The sequence below is a fragment of the Phyllostomus hastatus genome, unplaced genomic scaffold, assembly GCF_019186645.2.
Source record: "Phyllostomus hastatus isolate PE091 unplaced genomic scaffold, TTU_PhHast_1.1 phas_scaffold_585, whole genome shotgun sequence".
Taxonomy (NCBI): Eukaryota; Metazoa; Chordata; class Mammalia; order Chiroptera; family Phyllostomidae; genus Phyllostomus; species Phyllostomus hastatus.
Window position 1 is genome coordinate 2,057,168 of NW_025334037.1, and position 24,722 is coordinate 2,081,889.

General features: G+C 42.5%; 1 pseudogene; it reads right to left on the reverse strand.

Annotated features, from left to right (window-relative positions):
- Positions 1–3,339: 3,339 nt before the first annotated feature.
- The window catches only part of LOC123809900, a 38,386-nt pseudogene continuing 17,003 nt past the window's right edge, over positions 3,340–24,722 (reverse strand).

Here is a 24,722-nt window from a genome sequence, read left to right on the forward strand (position 1 = left end):
CTGCAGACTCCTCCACCACCCTCCCTTGTTTTACAGGCTTTTCCATTGCTCTCCTAATTCTACCCCAGAACCTTGACACTTGCTTTTCCTTCTGCCCAGAATGTCCATCGCAGCCACAGCTTCTCATCGTTCAGGTGTAAGCTCCTATTTGCCTCTCCAGACAGGTTTTCCTAGTCTATTTTATCTAGACTAGGCAGCCCTTCCCCCAAATCACTCTCTGGAACAGCAATTTTCAACCAGTGTGCTGCAAGAATTTTTAAAACATGCAATACCTGGCTGTTTAGTCAGGGGCACTGACCTCTTTTCCCTTAGACTGTCAAATAAAAAATGACAACAGCTAGCATACCAACAGCCATCTGGTGTGCAACCATCAAAATTATATTTATTTTTTTTATCAGATTGGCAAAAAATATATTTTTTGGTGTGCTACAGAATTTTACTAATTAGTTTATGTGTGTCATGAGATGAAAAAGGTTGAAAATCACTGACCTAGAACTCTAGAACATTGTTTTGCTTGTTTTCAAAAATTCATAGCAAGTATTATCCGAAATTATCTCTTTCATTTATTTACTTGCATATCATTGAACTCTTTCAATTAAAAAATTCTGTAAGGAAGGGCCCTTATCTGTCTTGTTCATATTTCCTGTCTTCACCTACCATAGTGTTTAGAATACACTACATCCTCAATAAATGTCTGTGTGATGAGTGCATGAATAACCAGCTAGGTGAGGGGACTAGGAGGAGCAGGGACAGTTCTCTGAGAACAGGATGCAGGGAGAACAGGCACCCTGAAATGTGGCTCTTGAACTCTTACTGCCTTTCATCACCGTAGGCTGGAGTATTACACGAAGTCTGGCAATTTTATAAAGGATCAGGGAGCAGAAATTGATGGGTAAGGGTGAGGGGGGGGGGGCTGGCTTAGTTGGTGGCACGGCTCCGCAAAGATTTCGTGCTCTGCTCTGTCCCCAAGCAGCACAGTTTTCCACTGTAACCTTGCATAACTTTCCATGCAACTTTCTTTCACAGCTTCCTTTGGGTAATTTTCCACGTGGTCAATCAGCTCCATCAAGTGCAACCTGAGACTAGGAGTGGCAGGCTGGCCAGGGAGGAGGTGGTGTATTGTTTGCACACATACTAATTCCCACCCCTCCTTGGTGCAGCATGACGCACAGGGTGTTCCTTTGTGGCTCTTTTCACAGGGAACGGTTAAAAGAAGCCCATTTTGCCTCCAGGTCAAGACTGAAATCTGTGGCCTGACGCTCAGAGCAGTTGTTAGGACCCAAAATGTCTGCAGGGGTTTGGGCTGTAGTCTAGGAAATGACCACTCTTGCCGTTTCCTTTCCTTTGTGCTTCTCTGTGCTTGATGAAGATTTTGGTTTTGGGGAAGCAACAAAAATAAAAATAGCAACAAACATATTTATATAAAAAGAGGGAGAGATAAAATTTGAACCTTTTGAAGAGGGCAAAGAGGGAAGCCAGGCATCTGAGCACATTTCCTTTTCGAGAGACCTGAGGCTCCAGAGAGGTCCCAGTGCTCCTACAGAATCTTACAGAACCAGGGGAGTGGGGAACTCTGCATCTGCCTCCACTGCCCACCACCCAGGGCAGGCTCTCTCTGCGGGGAGCACACGCCACCCTTGCACTGTTCTCCCGCCCCAATTACAGAGGCTTCTGCAGAGGCCTCCCGCCTCCCTTTCACCATGCCTGCAGTCCTGGGGCTGTGACTGCCACTCCTTTAGCGACTCATGGAAGAGGCAGTGTGAGGAAAATGCTCAATCGTGTGGCAGAGACTGGATATCTCCTAGCAACATGTTCTTTTTGTCTTACCAGCACAGTTGGTTGGCAAGTTTCTGCTGCACATTCTCAGTGATATGAGTACTTGTTGTTTCTTGGGCCCCTTCTTGTTTGACCTAGTTCTTAGTTCAGACCTTGCTTCTTAATTAACCCATGTGCTTATATAATGTGTGGCACACCCACATAGTACTGAGGCTTCTTCAGGCCTCATTCTTTACCATTTTGGCTGGTTCTGTAGCTTCTAAGGATGTGGGTGGGGAGAGTGGTTAGCTCAATCTGGGCACCAGAATCTAAACAGTGACTGCCTGTTGGAATCTACCTGGCGAAGGTGTTAGTCTATAATAACAGGTGTTTCTTATCACCATATCTAGAGAAGGGCTTTCTCTTGGAACTCTACAGTGACAATGTGAAGTTTTGTCTAGAATGACTAAGCTCACACTAGGAGATGAGAACTGTACGAGTGGATTTCAGCAAATGTATAAACACATGTGACCACAAAGAAGAAGTGTTGTTCAGTCATTGCTGCTAACCCCTCTTCCCTAGGGGACAGTGACAACTACAGCCAGATGTGGCCAAGAAAAGCATCTCTGTCTTGGCTTTGTCAGCATCCTCTTCTTTTGTTGTCTTTGTCTAGTTTTATTTCTTAATCCTGTTCAGTGTCTCAAGGGGTCTACATAGCAAATTGTCTGCAATGAAATGATTTACTTCCTTGAAATGGGGTTTACTATCAAGAGTGGACAATTCTTAATCTGTCCAATAGCAGTTGTTTAAAGTTCACAAGAAAAGAGAAAATCTTCAGGGGCTATGTTTTTTAGGAGGTCTATTTTCATCCAGCATGTCTGGCTCTGCAGGGGCTCCTTAAGGTGACAGAGACTGCCTTTGGTCCACAGAGTCAGCGCAACATTAAAACAGGCCCCATGTGCTCTCTGAGTCATTGCTATGGCCCAGAACCTCTCTAAAAGCTTCCTACATTATGGTCTGGCTGGCTCCTGATCCCTCCTGTTCCTGACCTGTCATTTTTTCATCTTGGAATTCACTTTACATTTTACATCTGACATTTGGCCCACACTTCCGGTTCCACTTTGCCCGCGGCCACTTATGTAAAAACTCTCTTTCCACCCTTGCTTCCAAAGCTGCCCCCAGCCCAGATCTCTCTAGGTGGCTTCACCAGCCTTGTCCAGTTGAAGAGCAGGACCTAGACACATCTGATGATCTCTGCCAGACTCCAGCCTTGCCCAAGACTGACATTCCCTTGGCTGTGCCTGCTGTTGGGCCATACCAGGGGCATGGGGCTGGTTGACAAGGGTGGATGCTGACTTGTAAAAGGCTCCTTACTGCCAAAGCCATTGATTCCCCATCCTCAGGTCTCCTACTTCTTTTTTTTTTAAAGATTTTATTTATTCATTTTTAGACAGAGGGGAAGAGAAGGAGAGAGGGAGAGAAACATCAATGCGTGGCTGCCTCTTGCACACCCCATGCTGGAGACCTGGCCCACAACCCAGGCATGTGGCCGGACTGGAGGGGAACTGGTGACCTTTTGGTTCACAGCTCACACTCAGTCCACTGAGTCACACCAGCCTGGGCTGGTCTCCTATTATTAAGCATTCCACTCTGTAGCCACTTAGGGTTTTGATATTTAACCTTTTCATGACCACATATGGGTACTGTACATTTACCTTCTTGAGAGCAACTTTAGTAATTAATTGTCTTTGCATTTGTTGCAGTGACTTATGGTCAACAGAATACTTTAGCATATTCACATATATCATCTCATTTCCGTGCTTCTTTCTACTTTCTTTTGCAAACAAGACTTGGGGTCAACTTGTCCATTAGATTCATTAGGGCCAAGGAGCCACAATTTTTTTTTTAAATTTAGGAAACAGAATGTCCATTCAGCCTTATTGGAGGAAACCCTGCACTACAACTGCTTTCAATATAATGCAAGCCCTGCCCCACCTCAGAGCGTGCTGGGCGTAGATGATCATCTCCAGCTGCCCAGCATACTTGGTGACCTGTTTGGCCAGCTCTGTGGAGGGGGCGGTATCTTCTGGTTTCTGCTGCTGGCTGGCAAAGCTGTAGTAGTCACTGAGGCCCAGGACCCACCCTCACTTCTTGGTATAGTCTGTCATCTTTTGACTCGTGTTGAAGAAGAGAATCGTGGTAGTCTCAGTGAAGAGGATTTTCTTATAGGCCTACTCCATGCACCCAGCAATCTCATCTCTGATAGTTCAAGCAGGATGTCGATGAAGAAGGTATAGCTCTCAACAGAGATGTTGCCTTTGGCCAGAAACACCTTGTTTTGCTGCCCTCCATTAGGTATTGCTCAAGGGACACAGGATGCTTGATGTATACATTGGTCTGGATGTCCCTGGTAGGCAGCTTCTCCAATGTGACATGCAACAGTGTGGGAGGTTAAGGCCCAAGAGCTGGTGCATGTACGCTGACTTGGGGAGCTGCTCCTTGTCACTGAAGTAGTAGCATTTGAGCTCAGCCATAAAGACCTCAAAGGAGGGCATGTCCTTGCACTGGATACTCCACTGGGCTCAAATCTCTAGTATGTCGTGGGCCAGCATGAGCTGCTGTTTGGTCAGTTTGGTCGCTGTAGTTGGCAGGAAGTTGAGCTCTAGCAGAACGAGCTTGAGATGGCCCAGCTCTCCCCTGCTGCTGTGAGGTTGGGGCTTTAACATTTCCACTTGCCCTTGAGCTGCTCCTCCGTGCTGGCTTGCAGGAGTGCGCCAGAGGCCTCCAAAGGCCCCGAGTTGAAGGATCCCATGGCCTGTTCAAGGTTGAACCTGCCGTCTTCCTTGATGTTTCAAACCACCAGCCTAGTTTACGACAGCAACGCCTACCAATGCTTGTCGGTTGGAAGTGAGCAATCCATGAAAGTGTTTCAATTTCTTATGAAATAGAACAGAAACAGAAGTTGAAAGTGATTAGTAAATAACAACGAACCCGGTTAGGATTATATTTGTCTTTATACCAGTGCATTACAAAATGCAATTTAAAAGATCATTTTATAGAAGAAGGAGCTTCATGAAAACAAAAGTGTCTGGGACTCAGAAAATCATAAAGTGTCCTTGACAGGTCTGGTGCTCTCCATTTGGCACCAACATTCACTTGCTGTGCAAATTGGGTAAGTTTCTTAACATACAGGGCCTGGCAGAAGTAGCACCTGCTTGAGTGTGTAGGTAGGGTAATAATATGGGTGCAAAAACTTATAGTTTTAATTTCAGAATTTCACCTAAAATATCATATAGTACACTTGACATATTGTTATGTTACAGAATTACATGCTTATGATTTTGTAATAAAAGATTTTGTAATAAAAATGGTATTATTTGTGCCAGACCCTGTATTAGTTTTTTTTAACCAGAAAAATGGAAAGAAAAATGTCAGCACCCATACATTTTTCAGCACTTTTATTAAGACAAAGGAAATAACTGCAAGTACCTAAACTTCTTAGAAGAAGGGCTTACATGAGAAGTATAGTAAGTAGGATTATTTCTGTTATAAATAATATGTATACATTTCAAATTGGCCTAGAGAAAAAGAAAATATATTGGACCTCATAACTAAAAACTGAACCAAGAAACGCCCCCAAGTTGCCAGGAATCTGTTTCTCTATTTTCTATCTCTGGGATGGCTTTTCTCTGTAATGGATTCTTTTCTAGCACATTTTCTCCACATGTTGAAAGAATCCCAGAAACTTCAGGTTTTTCAGGATCCTTAAGCTAGTGACTTTAGAAGATGAGACTCCTAGTAACTCAAACAATTCCTCAGAGGACTCCAATTGGTCCTTACTTAAACATCTTGTGTTTCCTTGTGTCCAGGGAACGGGATGCTCTGTCTGCCAACTTGATCGTTTGTCCCACCCCTTCCCCACGACTTGATTGACAGTCTTTTTTTTAAAAAAAATATCACAATGTTTGCCCTAGCTGGTGTAGCTCAGTGGATTGAGCGCAGGCTGTGAACCAAAGTGGCGCAGGTTCGGTTCCCAGTCAGGGTACATGCCTGGGTTGTAGGCCATGACCCCCAGCAACTGCACATTGATGTTTCTCTCTCTCTCTCTTTCTCCCTCTCTAAAAATAAATAAATAAAATCTTTAAAAAAATCACAATGTTTTCTTAATAGTAATATAGTAATCCTAGCTTTTTTAAAAAAGATTTTATTTATTTATTTTTTAGAGAGGGAAGGGAGAGAAAAAGAGAGAGAGAGAGAGAGAAACATCAATGTGCGGTTGCTGGGGGTCATGGCCTGCAACCCAGGCATGTACCCTGACTGGGATGATTGACAGTCTTACAAGACTCCCTTAGAAGAGGGCAGGTCAGTTTCCAAATGAGGAAACACAAACAGACCAAATTACACGTTAGCTCCCAGACTGTAGTCTGAGCATTTGTCGATGTTATCTCTGTTGCAGGACGTTAGAATCAGTTGAGATTCGCTCAGATCCTTCACTTCACTTTCCCACCTGAGTCCTGTGGTAACCTAGCAGAGTTTAGTAGACACCACATGGACTCATTTAATTTTCACAAAGTCTGTGAGGCAATTATTAGATAGACTTTTTTCCCACTTAAAAAAATTAGTTAACTTCATTTTTCAGAGCAGTTTTAGGTTCACAGCAAAACTCAGTGGCAAGTACAGAAAGTTCCCATGTACCTCCTGCCCTCCCCCACCTCCCCCATTATCAACCTCCTGCGCCACAGTGATATATCTGTTACAATCGATGAACCTACACTGACACATCATAATCACCACAGCCCGTAGTTTACCTTAGGGTTCATTCTTGGTGCTGTCTATGGGTTTTCATGATGTGTACGACATGTATCCACCACTGTAGTGTCATACAGAAAAAACTAATTGCCCTAAATCTTCTCTGCTCTGACTATTCATCCCTCAAGCCCTGGCAATCACTAATCCTTCTCTACAGTTTTGCCTTTTCCAGATAGGCTTCTTTCACTTAGTAATATGCATTAAAAAAGGTGACGTGCATTTGTTTCCTCCATGTCATTTTATGGCTTGGTAGTTCATTTCTTTTTAGCACTGAATAATTTTCTACTATCCAGACATACCACAGATTATTTATCGACTTACCAGCTGAAGAGCATCTTGTCTGTTTCCAAGTTTTTGAAATTATAAATAAAGCTACTGTAAATATTCCTATGCAGGTTTTTGTGTGGACATAAGTTTTCAACTCATGTGGGAGAACACTAAGGAATATGATTGTTGGGCTTTATGATAAGAGTATGTTTTGTAAGAAACATGCTGTCTTCCAAAGTGGCTGTACCATTTTGCATTTTCACAGCAATGAATGAGAGTAACCCTTGCTCTACATCTTCAAAAACATTTAGTGTTGTCATTGTTTTGGATTGTGGCAATTCCAACAGATGCATAGTGGTGTTTCACTGTTTTAATTTGCAATTCCCTGAAGACATACACTTGTATGATAGTGAATATCTTCTTATATACTTATTTGAGAACTGCATATCTTCTTTGGTGAGGTGTCTGTTAAAATCTTTTATTTAAATCAGGATCATTTACTTACTGTTGAGCTTTAAGAATTCTTCATGTATTTTGGATAACAGTCTTTTATGAGATGTGTCTTTTGTAAATATTTTCTCCCAATCTGTGGCTTGTCTTCTCATTCCTTTATTAGATTCATTTTTACAGATAATAAATGCTACAAGTTATTGAGAGCTAACCATAGCCTCACAGACATGCTAAATATGCTACATATATTATTTCATAAAAATTCTGTGAGGTGCTGTGTTTACTGAGGTTATTTAGACTGTAAGCAGCAGTAACCAACTATGGCTAGGTAAGTAAGAAAGAAATATATTGAAAGGACAATGGGGTGTCTCATGGGACAGGATGAAGAGTTGAACAATCAAAATTTGGAAAGATAAGAATCCATTCTTATTTTCAATTTTTTAATTTTTCAATTACAGTTGACATACATTATTATATTAGTTTCAGGTGTACACTCTAGTGATTAGACATTACATGACTTACTAAATGGTCATCTTGATAAATCTCTCACCCATAGTTACCATACATAGTTATTAGAATGTTAATATATTATTAACATTCTAATAACTATGTATACATCTGATACCACACATAGTTATTGGAATATTATTGACTATATTCCCTATGCTCTACTTTATGTCCCCATGGCTATTCTGTAACAACCAATTTGTACTTAATCCCTTCACCTTTTTCACTCAGCCCCCAACCCCCTCCCAACAGGTAACCATCAAAATGTTCTCTGTATCTATGGGTTGGTTTCTGTTCTGCTTGTTCATTTGTTTTGTTTTTTAGATTCAACTGTTGATAGGTATGTATATATTGCCATTTTATTGCTCATATTTTTTATTTTCTTCTTCTTTTTAATGAAGACCCTTTAACTTTTCATGTAATACTGGTTTGGTGGTATTGAACTTCTTTCCCTTTTTCTTGTCTGACAGACTCTTCATCTATTCTTCAATCCTGAATGATAGCTTTACTGGGTAGAGTAATCTTGGTTGTAGGTCCTTGCTTTTCATCACTTTGAATATTTCTTGCCAATCCTTCCTGGCCTATAAAGTTTCTGTTGAAAAATCAGCTGACAGTCTTATGGGAGCTCCCTTTTGGATAACTGCTCTTCTCTTGCTGCTTTTAAGATTCTATCTATTGCTTTGACCTTTGGCATTTTAATTATGATATGTCTTGCTGTGGGCCTCTTTGGGTTCATCTTGTTTGGGACTCTCTGTGCCTCCTGGATTGTATGTCTTTTTCCTTCTCCAAGTTAGGGAAGTTTTCTGTCATTATTTTTTCAAATAGATTTTTAATTTCTTGTTCTCTCTCTTCTTTTTTTTCAGCACCCCCATGATCTGAATGTTAGTATACTTGAAGTGGTCCCAGAAGCTCTTTACACTGTCTGACTTTTTGGGGGGGTTTCTTTTTTCTTTTTGGTGTTCTGATTTGGTGTTTTTGTTTCTTTATATTCCAAATTGCTGATTTGATTCTCACTTTGTCTACTGTTGATTCCCTATAAATTATTCTTCACTTCAGTTAGTGTATTATTCATTTCTGACTGGTCTTTTTTATGCTAAAGAGGTTCTCACTAAGTTCCTTGAGTATCTTTATAACCAGTGTTTTGAACTCCGCACCTAGTGCAGGGGTGTCAAACTCAAACTCATGAAAATGAGTGAAAACTCATTTTCACCAGGGGTTGCATCAGCCTCGCGGTTGCCTTCAAAGGGTCAAATGTAATCTTAGGACTGTATAAATGTAATTACTCCTTAACTAGGGGCAAGGAGCTCAGCACTGCCACTGTGTAGAAACAAGGTGGAGGGCCGGATTCAGACCATGGGCCTTGTGTTTGCCACCTGTGATCTAGTACATTTCTTGTTGCCATTTTATTTAGTTCCTTTTCTGGAATTTTTTTGTTTTTTTTTTTCATTTGGGCCATGATTCTTTATCTCCTTGTTTTGGCAGCCTCCCTGTGTTTGTTTGTATGTATTAGGTAGAGTTTCTACATCTCCCAGTCTTGGTAGAGTGGCCTAATGTAGTAAGGGTCTGTAGGGTCCAGTAGCACAAACTCCCCATTCACCTGAGCTCAGCCCTCCAGGTGTGTGGGCTGTGCACACCCTCCTCTTGTATTGAAACTTGATTGCTGTTAGCATGTCAGTTGGAGGGATTTACCCACAGGCTGATCAGCTGCAAGGACTGGCTGTGAGCACTGACCACCCTGGAGGATCAGCTGTGTAAGACCCACCCCACAGAGCAGGACTTACTTCATCTGGGCTCTAGTGTCTGCTGAGTCCACCCCTTGACTGTGTTGCTTATGGAGGTGGTTGGGGTGATGGTGCTTCAATGTGGTCTGAAGCTGTCCACTGGGTGTGCTGGCTCTAGTACTGTCTAGGAGGTATAAGCCAAGGTCAGTTGCTGCCTATGTTCTGCTGGGGATTACCCAGCATGAGCTATAGTGTGATCTGCAGATGGCTGCTACTTGTGTTGGGCTTGGATGTGCCCAGGTGAGGCCAAGCTGCAAGTCAAGTTTGGCTACTGATAGCACCAGGCCTGGGGCCACATGGTAAGATGTATGGGGGTGTGTTGAGTCCAGATGCTGCTTATTTGAGAAATTTTAGGGAAGTCTGAAGCATGAGTCAAGACAGGCTGTTCATATGGTAAAGCCACTGGAAACAGCTTAGATGGGCCTGGAAGCTGGGCATGGCAGGGCCTCAGGGAATCACCAGGGTGGGACAACAATATTAGCCAGGTTGAGAAGACTAAGATATGGTGCCTACCTGCCAGCTTTGTGGAGAAAAGTCTTATAAAAAAAACAATGGTCTCTGCCAACACTTCTGTTTGGGAGAAAGCTGCCCTTACAGCTCTCTTCCAGATGTCAGACAATTCAGTTTCTCTCCTTGTGTTCTCAGTTCCTTTCTGGCTGCTGCCCCAGCACTAGAGCTCAGAGACAGTGAGTCTGAGTAAGTCCATACATGGGCCACTTAAGAGGAACTGCCTGGGACTCTAGAAGCCCTCTATCTCTCTCAGCCACAATCTCTGTTGGTTTTTACAGCCAGAAATCATGGAGATTTCTCTTCCTGGCACTGGAACCCTAGTCATGGGTGCCTGGTATGAGACCGGGACCCCTTGCTCCTCACGGGAGACCTCTGCCACTGAGATATCCCTCCTAATTTTTATCCACCACATGTGGCTGTGGGACCAGCCCATTCTGCATCTCTGTCCCTCCTATAAGTCTCAGTGCAGCTTCTTCTTTAGTTCCCTAGTTGTAGGACTTTCATTCAGCCAGATTTCAGGCAGTTCTGCATGATGGCTGTCCTGTGGGTTAGTTATAATTTTTATGTGGTTGTGGGAGGAGGTGAGTACCATGTTTACCTATGCTGCCATCTTGACCAGAAGTCAAGAAGTCATTCATGTCTAATTTTATAAGTGTAGAGGGTGAATTTGGGAATAAATCAGGTACAGTCACAGTGGTTCCTAGGCCCAGTTATCATTCTGTTTCCAAATATCACATTTCATTCAGGAGAATCTGATTGGCTCACCTTGGGTAAGATATCCATCCCTGGGCCAATCAGGTTGAAGGATCATGCCCAATAGCATAGATATGGCAACTGAGGATCCTTACTTTTGTATAAGAGCTGTTCTCAGAAAGAATGGAACCACTGACAGCTGTTTGGCCACCTAAGGGATAACTATTACAAGCAAGAAGTTGTATCAGGGTCCTGGCACACATTCAAAAGTGGGTAATTGAATAGCATTAAATAAGGGGATTAAATGGGGAGAGTTTAGAGGAAGAAATAAGGTATGTCACAATGTCTTGGTGCTAATGACAATGGGGAGCTGTTACCATTGAGGCCTGAAGAGGAAAGAAGTGGTGGTTTCTGGAATCTGTGGAGAAAGCTGCAAGGAAAAGGCTGCCTGAAAAGTAGCTGTGGTCTTTGGTAGAGGGTCACAAACCATCCTAAGCAACCCAGTAGTGTGGAATCGAGGGAAATAAACACCACAATTTTACTCTCCTCCTATCTGCCCATTTCTTGGATACAAGCCAGAGAGCAACAGGTTTATAGAGAAGGGTAGAGAATAGCTATGAAGGGGTAAATAGAAGACAGCCAACATAATAATGCAAATTCAGTTTATGAATGAAGACTCAGGTTTGGAAGAGTTAGTGACTAGTTTAGATTCACAGAGTTAATTCAGGGGAAGGGCTGGGGTTTGAACTCAGTCTAACTCCAGAACCTGTGCTTTTAACAACTGTGCTGTTACTCTAAGATGAAGACTTGAATTCAAACACTGGATTGACATAGCTCAGGGGAGAACTTAATCTCTCTGATCCTCTTGCAACATTACCTCTTAGCTACAGCAGCAACAAGAGCCCATAGTCCAGCCTGCTCAGACTTATGCTGATATACTCACACTTTCTGGTTTCTCTCCAGTCCCCCTTTTTGGGCCTTGCAGAGCCATGTGGTTTGGAATATCAGAGGCAGTCAAAGTGTAGTCCAAGCTTCCTGCCACGATGCAGGCAGCTCCACTCTCCTGTGGGCAGGATTATGATTGAGGTTTACATTGCACTCCAATTAAGTCTCTCTTCTCTAAGTCTTCAGGGGCACATTCTCAGACTTGGACCATACACTTGTGAGAGCTAATACCATTATCAGCTGCCCGTTCATCTCACACAAATAGGCCCATTAGCACCTCATCTGACTACACACTTCCCTGCCACTGCTTAGAGCTCCCAGACAAGCACATTTCCAATCAGGCATGCATAAGTGATATCACTAACAGCAATAATCATCACTGTATGGTTTTATTTCCTGTCCCATTATTTTCCAGCTCTTTAATTAATATTAGATAACATCTATTACACACTTACTGGATGTTAGGCACTGCTCTCTTTCTACATGAATTGTCTCATTTCATCTTGACAATAAACCCAGCAAATTGGTACTACTTAATCCCCACTTTACAGGTGGGGAAGCTAATAGGGGTTAAGTATGGTACCTTGGGTGACACAATTAGTAAGTAGTAGATGGAAGAATTGAGCCCAGCCAGTCTGGCTCCAGAACCCACTTAACTGTGATGCCTCCTTCTGTTTGTGGATGAAAAAGGGGCTGCATACTAAACCTTACAAACTCACACTCCACATAGGATGGTCTGAACATAGGAATTCCTAACTAAAAGTGGGTCATGACCAGTAGTCACATTCTAGGCCTGTAGCTGCCTTGACAAAGGTCCATCTTTACCTTAAGTGAGCCTGTCTCTTGTCCTTTTGCATCTAAAATAATGTGCCTTTAGCCCTGACTGGTGTGGTTCAGTGGGTAGGGCATTGTCCCACAAACTGAAAGGTTGCTGGTTCGATTCCTGGTCAAGGCACATGATTGGGTTGTGGGTCAGGTCCCTGGTGGCGGTGCATGAGAGGCAACTGATTGACGTTTCTCTTATGCACCAATGTTTCTCTCCCTTTCCTTCTGCCTCACCTCTCCTCTCTCTAAAAATGAAGGAATAAATAAAATGTTAAGAAATAAGATAACATACCTTTAGATGTCAGTGTAATCTCATTTTTCCAAACCCTTCAGGGCACAACCCATGCATGCACCCAGAGCACAAGGGCACATGGTTATCTTGTTCACTGCATGCCCTCTCTATGTCCTATAAATGTTGATCATTAACTATCCTGTATATACCACTTAAAAGTATATAGCTTTCTGTTTTACTTTTTATCCAGTCTTAGAGATTTCCTCGCTTTGCTTTCTCCCATCTCAATCTACCATCAATGGATTTCATGTAACCCTCCTCACATCTCCTCTTTTTATTCTAATGCTTAAAATAAACTGCAAAGCTGCCATTTTCTGGAGAATTTTCTTAATCCATCGAGAGTTTGCTTCTCAATAATTGTCACCAGTTTGGCTCAAATAAACTAAAAAATTCTTATAGGTTTGGATGTTTTTTTCTGACAACATGTTGCACAACTTTGTGAGTATACTAAAGATCACCGAAGTATACATCTTAAGAGGGTGAATATTATGGTATGCAAATTACATCTCAATTTAAAAATAAAAAAATATTAGAGGCACAATAAATTTTATTTCTTTCCCTAACAGCAAAGCTTTGGCTGTTTTCCCTCCATTTGGACAAGTTCACTAAAAGTAGGTCTTGAGACAAGGATTTGGGTGCAACTAGTTTATCTGGGTAATAAAGGGAAAGGGAAAGATTTAATAAGGGGTGAATTAAGTGAGTCACTGTTTTGGGCATTTGGGGTTCAATTGTACTGGAGCCCTTCTATCAGACTATTTATTAAATACCTCAACATTTTTTTCCAGGAGGTGAGGTAGCTAGAGAATTTATGTCACTGCTCGAGGGGCATCCCTGGGCCACTGATTCCCCTGCTTCTGGTCTTCTCCATGTTTATTTTACTGAGTAACATTTCATACCCAGAAAGGGACCCTGCTATGACCAAAGAGGTAAGCAGAGGGGTCATTTACAGCTTCTGCTACTGGTGCAAAATTGCCCAATGTAATGGTCAAATGTCAGGTTTACTCTGGAAGGCAAGGGTCACTGAATTCCAGCAACTTACATTTCCTTCATTTGAGGAGTTCAGGTATGTAAAAGTGCGTGCTTTGCACAGACTCAGCAGAAATCGCATCCCATCTTTGGATTTACGTAAGACATATACACAGAGGAGCCATTTAAGAAATTATTCTAGCTTTTCAGAACAAACAAAAATAAAGTTGATGTTTTGCCAGTAGAAATGAAATGGGGTAGACAAAGACCAGAATATTGAGTCCTGAAGAGTTAGAAAAGTTGACTGCTTCTAGTTCCCAAATAGTCAGAAAGGGGGATTTTAAAGACTTGGAGTGACAAAGTCCCAATAAAATGTCTCAGTGGATTAAAAACTGATAAAGGTGTTTTATTCCTCTCTTCTAGCCAGAAATCACTATCACATGGCTAAGAAGGCAAAAGAAGAAAGCAAATTTGAAAACTCTGTCTTACAAAAGTTTTATTGAGTGTGGATACTGGCAAATGAAACGGTCTAGATGCAAATAGATCAGGGGCTTCCCAAATGTTTGAGGAAATTGTGTTATCAAAAAACCACAAGCCTGGGTAAAAGGCACGAGTCTGTTAAGTTTTAAAACAACCTCTGGCAGGAAGTTGCTCAACCCCTAAGGAGAGCATTCTCCTCAACTCCCTCTTTAGATGTGGTCAAGGAGAATTCGGGTCCAGGGGGAAGCGTGTCAGAGGGTGTGGCCCAGGATCACAAGGAACAATGGATGAGAGAGCTCCTGCCCCAGGATAGGCATCCTTTGTAGTATCTGCCCATTGGTATTTCAGCACTGCAATCAATACCAGGGTATCTGCAGACCAGTGACTACTCTGGGCTTCTCAGTCTTCCCCCTGCTGAGTGGAGAGTTTGTTAACGTTATCCTATTCCTGTTCCATCACTGAATATTTGTACATTGGCCTGAGTATTAGGCAGACTACTTGCCTTTTTAGTTCTCACGTCTTCCGCCTGAGAGAAGTCACATCTGTTCCTGAGGGATATGTAATGGCATGAAACACAATGACAGATCAGACTTTGGTTTGCCTTCAGTGAGGAGCAGTTCCAGGTGTTCTACTGGTGGGAAGAAGGGAACAAAGGATGTCTGATGGCCTGAAGAGTACGCTGCGGTGGGCACTGTCACTGTTCACCAGTAGGCTCACCGTGCGCTCCTCCAAAGTCCCCAGCCTAAGTCGTTGGCTGGTAATTTTCCCCATCTCAAAATGTCTTTCTGAGCTTTCTGTATCAAGGTTTTGCAAGCCTTATAAAACGAGTTTGGATGTTTTCCCTGTTCTCCCTGTTCTTCTGAATGTTTAGAAGAACATTCAGATCAGTATTACTTGTTCCTTACATTTCTGTGAACATATTTGAGGTTGCAATTTTCTTTATGAGAAGAGTTTTAATTTCAAACTCAATTTTTTTTGGTACATGTAAGACTTGGTAGTTTCCAATTATTTTTGTGGAAATTTTTATAAATTGTATTTTTTAAAACTTACATATTTAATCTAAGATTTCTAATTTAATGGCCTACATGTCAGCATATAAAATGTCAGCATATTTGTTTTAAGTTTGTCATATCCTCATTCTTCTTTTAATGTCTGTAGGTCTGCAGTGCTATTCCATTTTTTAACTGATTTTGGTATTCGTGTTTTCTCTTTCTCTTTTCCAAGATTTGTTTTGCTAGGGTTTTATTAATGATAATAATCTAGTCAAAGAATAAGCTTTTCACTTTGTTGATTTTCTCTATCGTATGTTTTTTTTTATTTTATTCATTTCTGCTTTTATCTTTATTCTTCCCTTCCATTTTTTGGATCTGCTGTTTTTTTCTAGCTTTTGAGTTGGCAACTTAGATCATTGGTTTTTGACCTTTCTGATTTTTAAGATACAGATTTAATGTGTAAGTTGTCTTCTAGGCACTGCTTTAGTGGTCACATATCAAGTAATGGATCAAGATGCATATCAAGTAGTGAAAGATGCATCAGTAGTGGAAATGCAGGATGAGACCGAGTGAGTCTCTGAGCGGCAGAAGCCTTGCAGGAGAGCTGCCTGACCTGCACTGGCTTGTCATATGAGCAACATAAGAAACATAACTCTGCTGTGTTAAACTACTGAGTTTTATTTGTTTATTTTGCATATGTTTGCTATCACCTTGCCTATCTTCGCTAATGCAAGAGGACTGGTCTTACCTCAGCTCCTATATTGTTTCACATTGCAGTTTGCCATGATATTGATTCTCCTAAATATCAATGTTGTGAGATTTGTGTAATAAAAGATTTTTACTGAAGATTTGGTGGGGGGGGGGAGCGAGTTATGGAGGGGTATTACAGCACAACACGCAATAGGACACAACTTTAAATTTGATATGCATTCCCTTAAGTCTCACAGGGAATTTTTCATTGTCTTTTTTATTTGGTCCTGTCCTATTGCCAAGTCTTTGGGTTCCCTTCTCTATTAAGACTCTTCCCTCACAGTTCATATTCTCTCTTCTGTCCATCCCTCCTATTCCAGAGCACCCAACATGCTCTGGCTTTGACATAGAGCATTCCCTTAGCTTGGATAAAATCACATTCCAAGTGATGGTGTCTCTTCTACTGACCAGAGCACTCCCAGGGGTCTGGGGTGGAAAAGGGCAGTGGGCAGCCTGTTGGAGAATTAGGGCATACCATCCAAGCTAAAAGGTTTTTTCCCCCAGAACCTAAAAGGTATTAAAATTTTTTTCTACCACTTTTTAACGCCCAGTTTTAGTTTATTTACTTCATTTGTATTATTTTTCATGTAGTTGAAATCCTGCTCTGTGTCCTACTTTTATAACATAATGTTCTATCATGAGCATTTACTATGTGATCTTGGTAAACATGCTATTACATTTAAATTTTTTTCTTGTTAAAAACACAATTATCAATCCTAAAGGGTATAAGAAGGGCATACAACTCCCCTCCCTGAAACCCCACCCTCTGGACAGAGACCATTTGATAAACTGGGCTGCATGATTTTAGCTGCTGACACCTGGACAGAAGGAGGAATACTCAGAAAGTCTGTGCAGTGACTGCTTGGATAGAGCTGTCCCTTAACTGCTGTAACAGAGCCATGACCCTGCTGTGACAGCCTGGTGTCCCGAGAATCAGAACTGCCAGATTCAGATGCATCTGGGCATGTCTGGAGCAGTTGTGGGTATGAAGGGCAGGCAGCAATCTGTTCTCAGAAGGATCTAGAAACCTCTTCCAAAAGGCTCTAGCCTGTGCATGTTGTTTACACCGCCCTGGCCCAGCCTCCGAGGGAAGAGCTAAAATAGAAAGTAAATAAAAACAGGGCTGTTTTTCTGACATTTCTGTGGGCGAATTAGGCCAGCTTGTTTTGTGTTCTCTGTAATAGTGACCCCTGGAGGATAGGGATGAGAGTGGAGGATAACCCTGGAAAACAGAGTGGACACGGCTGCCTGACCCACATGCTGCACCTCACACACTATGCTTGTCTGAAAAGGAAGGCCACAGACCTCCACATCAGGCTGCCATAGACCTGGTCATGACTTCAGTGCTCAGCCTGACTGAGCACCAATCACTGGCAAACAAAAGGAAGAGAAGGTGAGAGGGCCAAGGTGATGACTCTTAGTGCTATTCCCGGACCCTCAACTGAGAAGGAGGAAGAAGCTGGAGGAGCAGGTGGGCTCAGCCAGGTGCCTGCAGGCATGGGAAGGTCTGCAGGCCAGGTTAGAGGCTGGAAAACCCTAAGCCGAAGAGTAACTCCTGCAGAAGGGCTTTGTGATATCTTGTGAGGGGTCTGGAGAGAGAAGGCAGGGCCATGAGGAAGAGGGCCTACCAGGACCAGAAGTGTTGGCCAGGTAGTATTAGACATGTGAGGGGACTTGGCATCTGGCTCTACTGGAAGGCTGCCATGTAATCTGTGCACTTTCACCTTGCCCCTCCAGGGCCAGGCAGGTAACACCCTGATTTATTAGCCCCGAGTATTGCACAAATCCCCATGGTTTCCTACACCCTTCCCACATCTTTGTAGTTCTTCTACTAAATTATCTATTAAACAAATTATCCTAGTATGTCCCTCTATTAAATTATCTATTACTATCTACTGTTCCTAATAGCCCCTCTATTAAATTATATATTAAATCAATTACCCTAATATGCATGTACCATCTGCTTGCTGCTGGTACTCCACTGATCTCGAGGCTGTTCTGTTGATGGCTCTGGGGAGGCCCCCTGAGACTCTGGTGCTCAGCAATTGGTTCTGGAGATGAAGGATGGAGACAGAGGTTTAAATGGTAGACTCCTGCAGGGAAGGTGTATGAGGAAACCACAAAAGGTAGAGATAGAGATTTTAACCTCGTTAACATACTTCAGAGATCCCAGGTAGGAATGAAATTTGGCAATGCACTTAGGCCTGACACATTGAAATAGATAGTGATTAGACAGATCTGATTTGAAGTAGGGGTGGAGGCGGGAGTGGCAGTAGGAGGCAGGAAGGCTCCATAGCCCAGGACCATTGGCACCACTCAGATCTTCCTCCACTCATTCTCCGTAGAAGAACTGAAGAGAAGGCCAGACTGCAGAGGAAAATGAACAATTCAACTTAGAGCTCCTCCACTGAAGGAGGAGCAGGGTGGGAGGGCTGGTCCCTGGTACTAGAGTAACCACACAGGTTCTGGCAACAGTGTGATCCTCTATGATTTTGGCAGAAGGAATGAAGGTACTTACAAGACAGCATGGTGGGGAGGACATTCTTCTCCACTGACTTTCAGAGTGTACTCACAGGGAAGGAATGTTTGATGGCAACAGAACTGAAAATATCCAGAAAACACGAGGGGTTGGGGAGGGTGGGCATGAGGAATTGTAAAACAGGTTTGTTATAAATTTAATAAATGCTGGAAAAGTGACAGGATTTGGAAAAAATAATTAAAAAACAATACTGCCCTGGAGCACTTAATCTGGTTTTATTTACCCAGGGCATGTGGTTCTTCCCTTAGCTAACACGAGGAATTTATACACATTGGAAACTGAGCTTTTATTGTGTAAATTTAACAGAATGTGCAAGCATGAATACATGACAGAAATAAAGTGTGTGTGTGGTGGGGGGTGGGTAACTCTGGTATTGTTCCCCTAAATTCTCTCAGGGCCTTTGCACATGCTATTCCCAATATCTGCCAGTGTCAACTCTAGAACCTTCTCCCTGCTCATACCTGGAAGGAGGTAAGATTTTCTTGTTATGCTCTGATACAACTCTCGTACTTCCTCTTCACAGCATTATCACTGTTAGAAGTCATGTTTTCATTTGGTCGTTTGAACGATGCTCCTTAGCTGATAACCTCTATGAAGGCAAGGACTATGTTCTGACCACCATTGTTGTTCTGCGACCCAGTGCCTGACACCTGCCAGATGCTCAATAGATATCTTATGGGTGACCGCCTGGAGGGCTGTTAACATGTTAGGACTGGCTTCCCAAGTATAATATGGGAAGGTAAAACATAATCTGTAATTCTGGTAACCTTGGGCCTATGTGAAAATTGGCAGTTGTATTTGGAAAGGAAGGGTATTCCTTGGTGAAGTTGTATGTGAGAAAAGAAATAGCAATGTCATTGGTCAATGTGGCCAAGGGAAGTTAAGTGGAGGTCTGACAAGGTGGCTTCATTAAAAAACATTTGGCCTATGCCCTCTGCCATTTTTCTTCATTCCTTCCTTCTTTTGTCATTCTTTGTGTGTATGTGTGGTAAGAACAGTTAACATGAGATCTACCCTCGTTACAGGTTTTTAAGAGTACAATACAGTATTGTTATCTATAGACAATATTGAACAGTAGATCTCTAGAATTTACTCATTTTTGCATAACTGAAACTTTATGTATATTAATTAGCACCTTCCCATTTTCCCTCTCTGCCCCCAGCCCCTAGCAACCATCCTTTTATTCTTTGCTTCTATGGGTTCCAATGTTTTATATAATATGTAAGTGGAATCATATGGCATTTGTCTCTGTGATTGGGTTATTTCACTTAGCATTATGTCTTTAAGATTCATCCATTCCTTTTTTAAGGCTGAATAATATTCCATAATTTCTTTATCCATTCATCCATTGATGGACATCTAGGTTGCACCCACATCTTGGCTATTGTGAATGGCCCTGCAGCGACATAGGGGTGCTACTATGGATATTTCAACTTTTTGGATAAATATCCAGAAGTGAGATTGATGCATCATATAGGTAATACAACTCAACAGTTAAAAAAAAACAACAAGCCCTGGCTGGCATAGCTCAGTGGATTGAGCGCGGGCTGCGAACCAAAGTGTTGCAGGTTCGATTCCCAGCCAGGGTACATGCCTGGGTTGCAGGCCATCACCCCCAGCAACCGCACATTGACCTCTCTCCCCCGCTCCCTTCCCTCTCTAAAAATAAATAAATAAGATCTTTAAACAACAACAACAACAACAACTAATAACCCAATTTAAAAATGGGCTAAAAACTTGAATAGACATTTATCCAAAGAAGATATACAAAAGCCCAACAGGTATATGAAAAGATGCTTAACATCACTAATCATCAGGGAAATGAAAATCAAAACCACAATGAACTATCACCTCACACCCATTAGGATGGCTATCATCAAGAAAACAAAAGACAGCAAGTATTGGCAGGGATATGGAAAAATTAGAACCCTTGCACACTGTTCGTAAGAATGCAAAATGGTGCAGCTGCTAGGAAAAGTTCCATGGAGGTTCCACAAAAAAATTTAAAAATAGAACTATCATATAGTCTTTACTCTTCCTTGCACCATAAAACATGGATGTAATGGCTAAAGCTCTAGCTGTATGCTCTTCTTAGCAAAGGAAGGGGCACTGCTAATCCCCACAAGGACGAGGGCCAAACTCAAAGGATGGTAGTGTGGGGGCTGGAAGGAGTGTGAGGATTTGTGAAGTGTCCATAATTCCCAACTCTGGACTATTTAGTGAAAGCAAGGAAAGAAGGCAGGCAGGCAGGAAGGAGAGAAACATTTATTTCACTGCTATTTTGGTTCTCTATTATCCTCAGTTGAACCTAAGTCCAACTAATACATTTGGGAATACTAAATTATTGGTTAACCACAAGCTTTCCTCATGCTTATTTAGAAGGATATGAACTTTGCTGTGGGTCACTCGAAATGCGTCTGGTTCAAGTGGGGATTACCTGGAATGTGAGGTAGACAGGAAACATAAGGATGGGCCAGTGACTGGAGCTTGCCTTTTGGGAACCACTAACAGGTGATAGATACTAGTGACTTCCAACTGATTTCTTTCTTTTTTCCCAAAGACTCATCCTTCAGACAAATCATGAGCTATGGTGATTTTTGCCCACCCTGAGGTGTCTGGGTTTGCCCAGTGGTTTCTCCAAGATTTCTGCAGATTCCTGGGTAGATCTTGTATATTAGAATGATCTTTGGGTTCTAGTTCCTTGTTATGTGTTGATCCCCTTTCTTCCTGTAGCTGCTCTTTATTTCTTGGGTCTGTCCAAAACAAACATGTCCCTCCCTCCCTTCCTTCCTTCCTTCCTTCTTTGTTCCCTCTGAGCCCCTCTTAAACCACTTTTCCTGAAGGTTTGGGTGTAGTTGGTTAGTTGATAAAGAAGCATTTGTCCTGGGCCTGTTCACACTTATGATGCAAAGAAACAGTGAAGCTATGAAATGACAGATGTTTAAAAAATTCATTTTTTTGACTCTGTTCTTTCAACAATTTTGTAACTATAGTAAAACAATAGAACATAAAGTTGCCTTTTTCATGTGTACGATGTTACATGTACACTTCAGTGGCATTCATTATGTTGTGCAACCATCACAATTTTTTGAGTTTTGATTTCCCAAACCACATTCTTATTCAGAGTCCTCCTCTATCACCCAGAGGTGTTATTATCCTCAGTGAAATCACAGTGAGGCTTATTCTTAAATAACAGAGACTTAAGAGCTGGAAAAATCCCTATGATCCAATTTAAGTAACTCTGATTTCTCCAGATCTCCATGGTAGAATCCACAGAGCTGAGGTTGGGTTGGCATCAATGGTTGCTGTCGAGGACTGATGGTGGCCAGCCTTCTGGAGTCTGATACTCAATTGGGAAACAGACGCTGTGGGACAGGAGAGTTACATACTTTTGCTCCTGGTTTAGTCTTTGACCCTATTGCACATTGAATGATTGGGTGGGCAGTTCTAAATCAGAAATCGGGAAGAAGGTAGCCTGGGATTGGGAATGGTAGAAGCTGCATCCAGGGAAGGTTTTAGGAATGTGCATGGTCTCTGTGTGTATGTGTGTGTGTAGGAGGCAGGGGGGCAGACTGCATCCTGGGAGAGATCACAGCCTCATCTGAGTCTCTCTTCTGCCCACCTCCCTCCCTCCCCTCCCAATAATTCTAGAAGGCTACAATCATGCTAGAATTTCAAATTATATGGTATGAGGGAAAGGGAGGCGGGGGCAGATGATTTGGGAAGGTCACAATGAGTTAAAGGTGCAAAGTTGTTTGTGGCTGTGATTCCCATCTGTAGAAGTCCAACTACAAAGTCTCATCAAATGTATAATGATTAGACTGATGGTGGAGTTTTAGAGAATAGAAGACATGAACATGAAAACCAGCTAGTGCTGAACTGGACAACTGCTAGCATGATCTTACACAGAGTCCTGGAGGGAAGGCAGAGACAACAGGCTAATTCCCAGACTTGAATTTAATTACAGAGACCATGTGTGGATCAGTAGACTGGCACGTCCTGGGAAATGTTAGCCCCTTGACTACCTGGTGAGTATTCTGTAGTCACGTTGGGTGGGCCCTAAGCCCCAAATACCCACTCATTGACCCTCTTTCACTCCCATCCACAGGGGAGTGACTGAGGGACTCTAAGCCTGAATCTCCCAGTCACCCCAAAGATTCATCATCAGTTCTGAATGTTCTTCCTTTCCCTCTTCTGGACTGGGCATGGTGCCCAGGACATCCCCCTTGGCTTCCTGTCACAACAGCTCCACTTCCAATCCTGGTGCATGTGCTCTGGGTCCAGAGCCTGGCTCTCATTCACACTAATTTTCAAAGTGCTCAGGTTCCACTCTCTTTCTAGAAATCCATTTCACAAAAACAGAACCAGCAGTTAACTGTAAGTGGACTGTCAGGCTCTAGTTTGCTTAGGATGGACTGACTACACAGGAGTTAAATTTGTGGGGAGGGAATTGAATTCCAAACTGGAGCGGAGAGGCAGGTGGGGGAAGGCTGTACTCCCAATGTGCCACAGCCTCCTCAGAGGCCACAATGCCCTTCCATGCTGGAGTTAGGAACGCTGCCCTGGGCACTCTTTCTCCAGCCACCATGCACTCCTGATGTACGCATTTCTGCCCTGTTGTCAGACCATATGCCATGATTTCAGTGCACTCAATTAGTAGAGGCCCTGGCATACTTTGGTTTGAAAACTGCATGTATTCAATGAATTTCTGCTAAAGCACTCTCAGAAGCAGAGCCCCTGTCTTAACATCTCCTTGGGTAGGGGGAGGGAATTTTGAATTTTGTAGCTGGGAAGATTATAAAAGGAAACAGAGACATTGGGCATTTAGAGGCTGCCATGCTCATCTTGGAGGTGTGTGTACATTATGGAACAACAGAGGACAGCATTAGTACAGAGAGTGTGGAGCACAGATCTCAAACCCTTCTGGGTTTCCAAAAATGCTTGAATAACCCCAATCTCCCAGTGATATTAGGAGTTGGAGTTCTGTTGGAGGGGATTCACAGCTCTGGTCCTGGTGTTCCAATAGGAATGATTTGAGCATTGGGCCAAAAGGAGGAGAGGTGGGGTCGGGGAGGGGATACAAGATGTCTGCCCCAGGCAGAAGCATGGGGAAGAGACTGGTTGTGCTGCTGGGGAGTGAAGGTGGGGTGGGGGAGGTGGCTGTGTTGACAGAAACTAGTTAGGTGATGTTCATATTGAACAGAGGCAATAGGATGATGGATTAAATCAGTGGTCTTCTAAGTGGATGTGTAGGATGATCCATTTGGATGTGAAAGGGAAATTAAAACTTTCATTTGTATTTATGTTTTAGTGTAAAAATAAAGAAATTAAGACTCACTATATGGCCTGATATAGGCACCCTTACTCAGCCCTTGCAAATGTTCATGTCGTGTCATAGTAGAGGTGTCCTCAGGGAAAGAGGGAGTGGCACCCTCATTGATCCAGTTGCTTTCAAGTGAATTGAGAGGTATTATAAATTACTTGTACCTCAGGTGGTGGATAGACAGAGTATATTGTGGGGAAGAAACAGACTTTCCTCTGTCCTCAAGATTCTTCTGGCTGATCTAATAATCAAATACAAATTAGACAAACTAGCAAGAGAAAATAATCAATTTAAACATGCATATGTATGGAACCCCACATACCTGAGAGATTCAGAGACAGAAAGGGAATGTGGGTAAATAAGACACCCTGACTTAGGGATAAGGTAAGGTGCCTTGGGGACTTCAAAAGGTCATTGCAGGCTGATAAGAAGAGCAGATCTTTAGTAAATAGAAATTTGCAAAAGAAGTTACTTTTGATAATCTCTTATGGGCAAGGCCTCTAATTCAAGTTCCAGGTCATTAGGATGAGGGGCAGAAGGTTTTGAGCTGGTGGCTAAAGCTACCTTTAGCTCAAAACAATCTGTATACCACAGAGACACATCTTGGGGTGACTGATACTAGACCCCCACAATATTATCTGACTATTATTTAACTAAATGAATTCTCAGAAAAGGAACAAGTAGTTTGAAAAGATTCCTGCAAAGAAATCCATAGATTGAAAATACTATGAATAGTGCAAGAAAAAGCAAACTCAGAAAATGGCAGAGCTAACAATTTTCTACTAGTAATGAGATCCATTATGATATCTCTGACAAGGGAGTTGATCAGAAAAAAAGT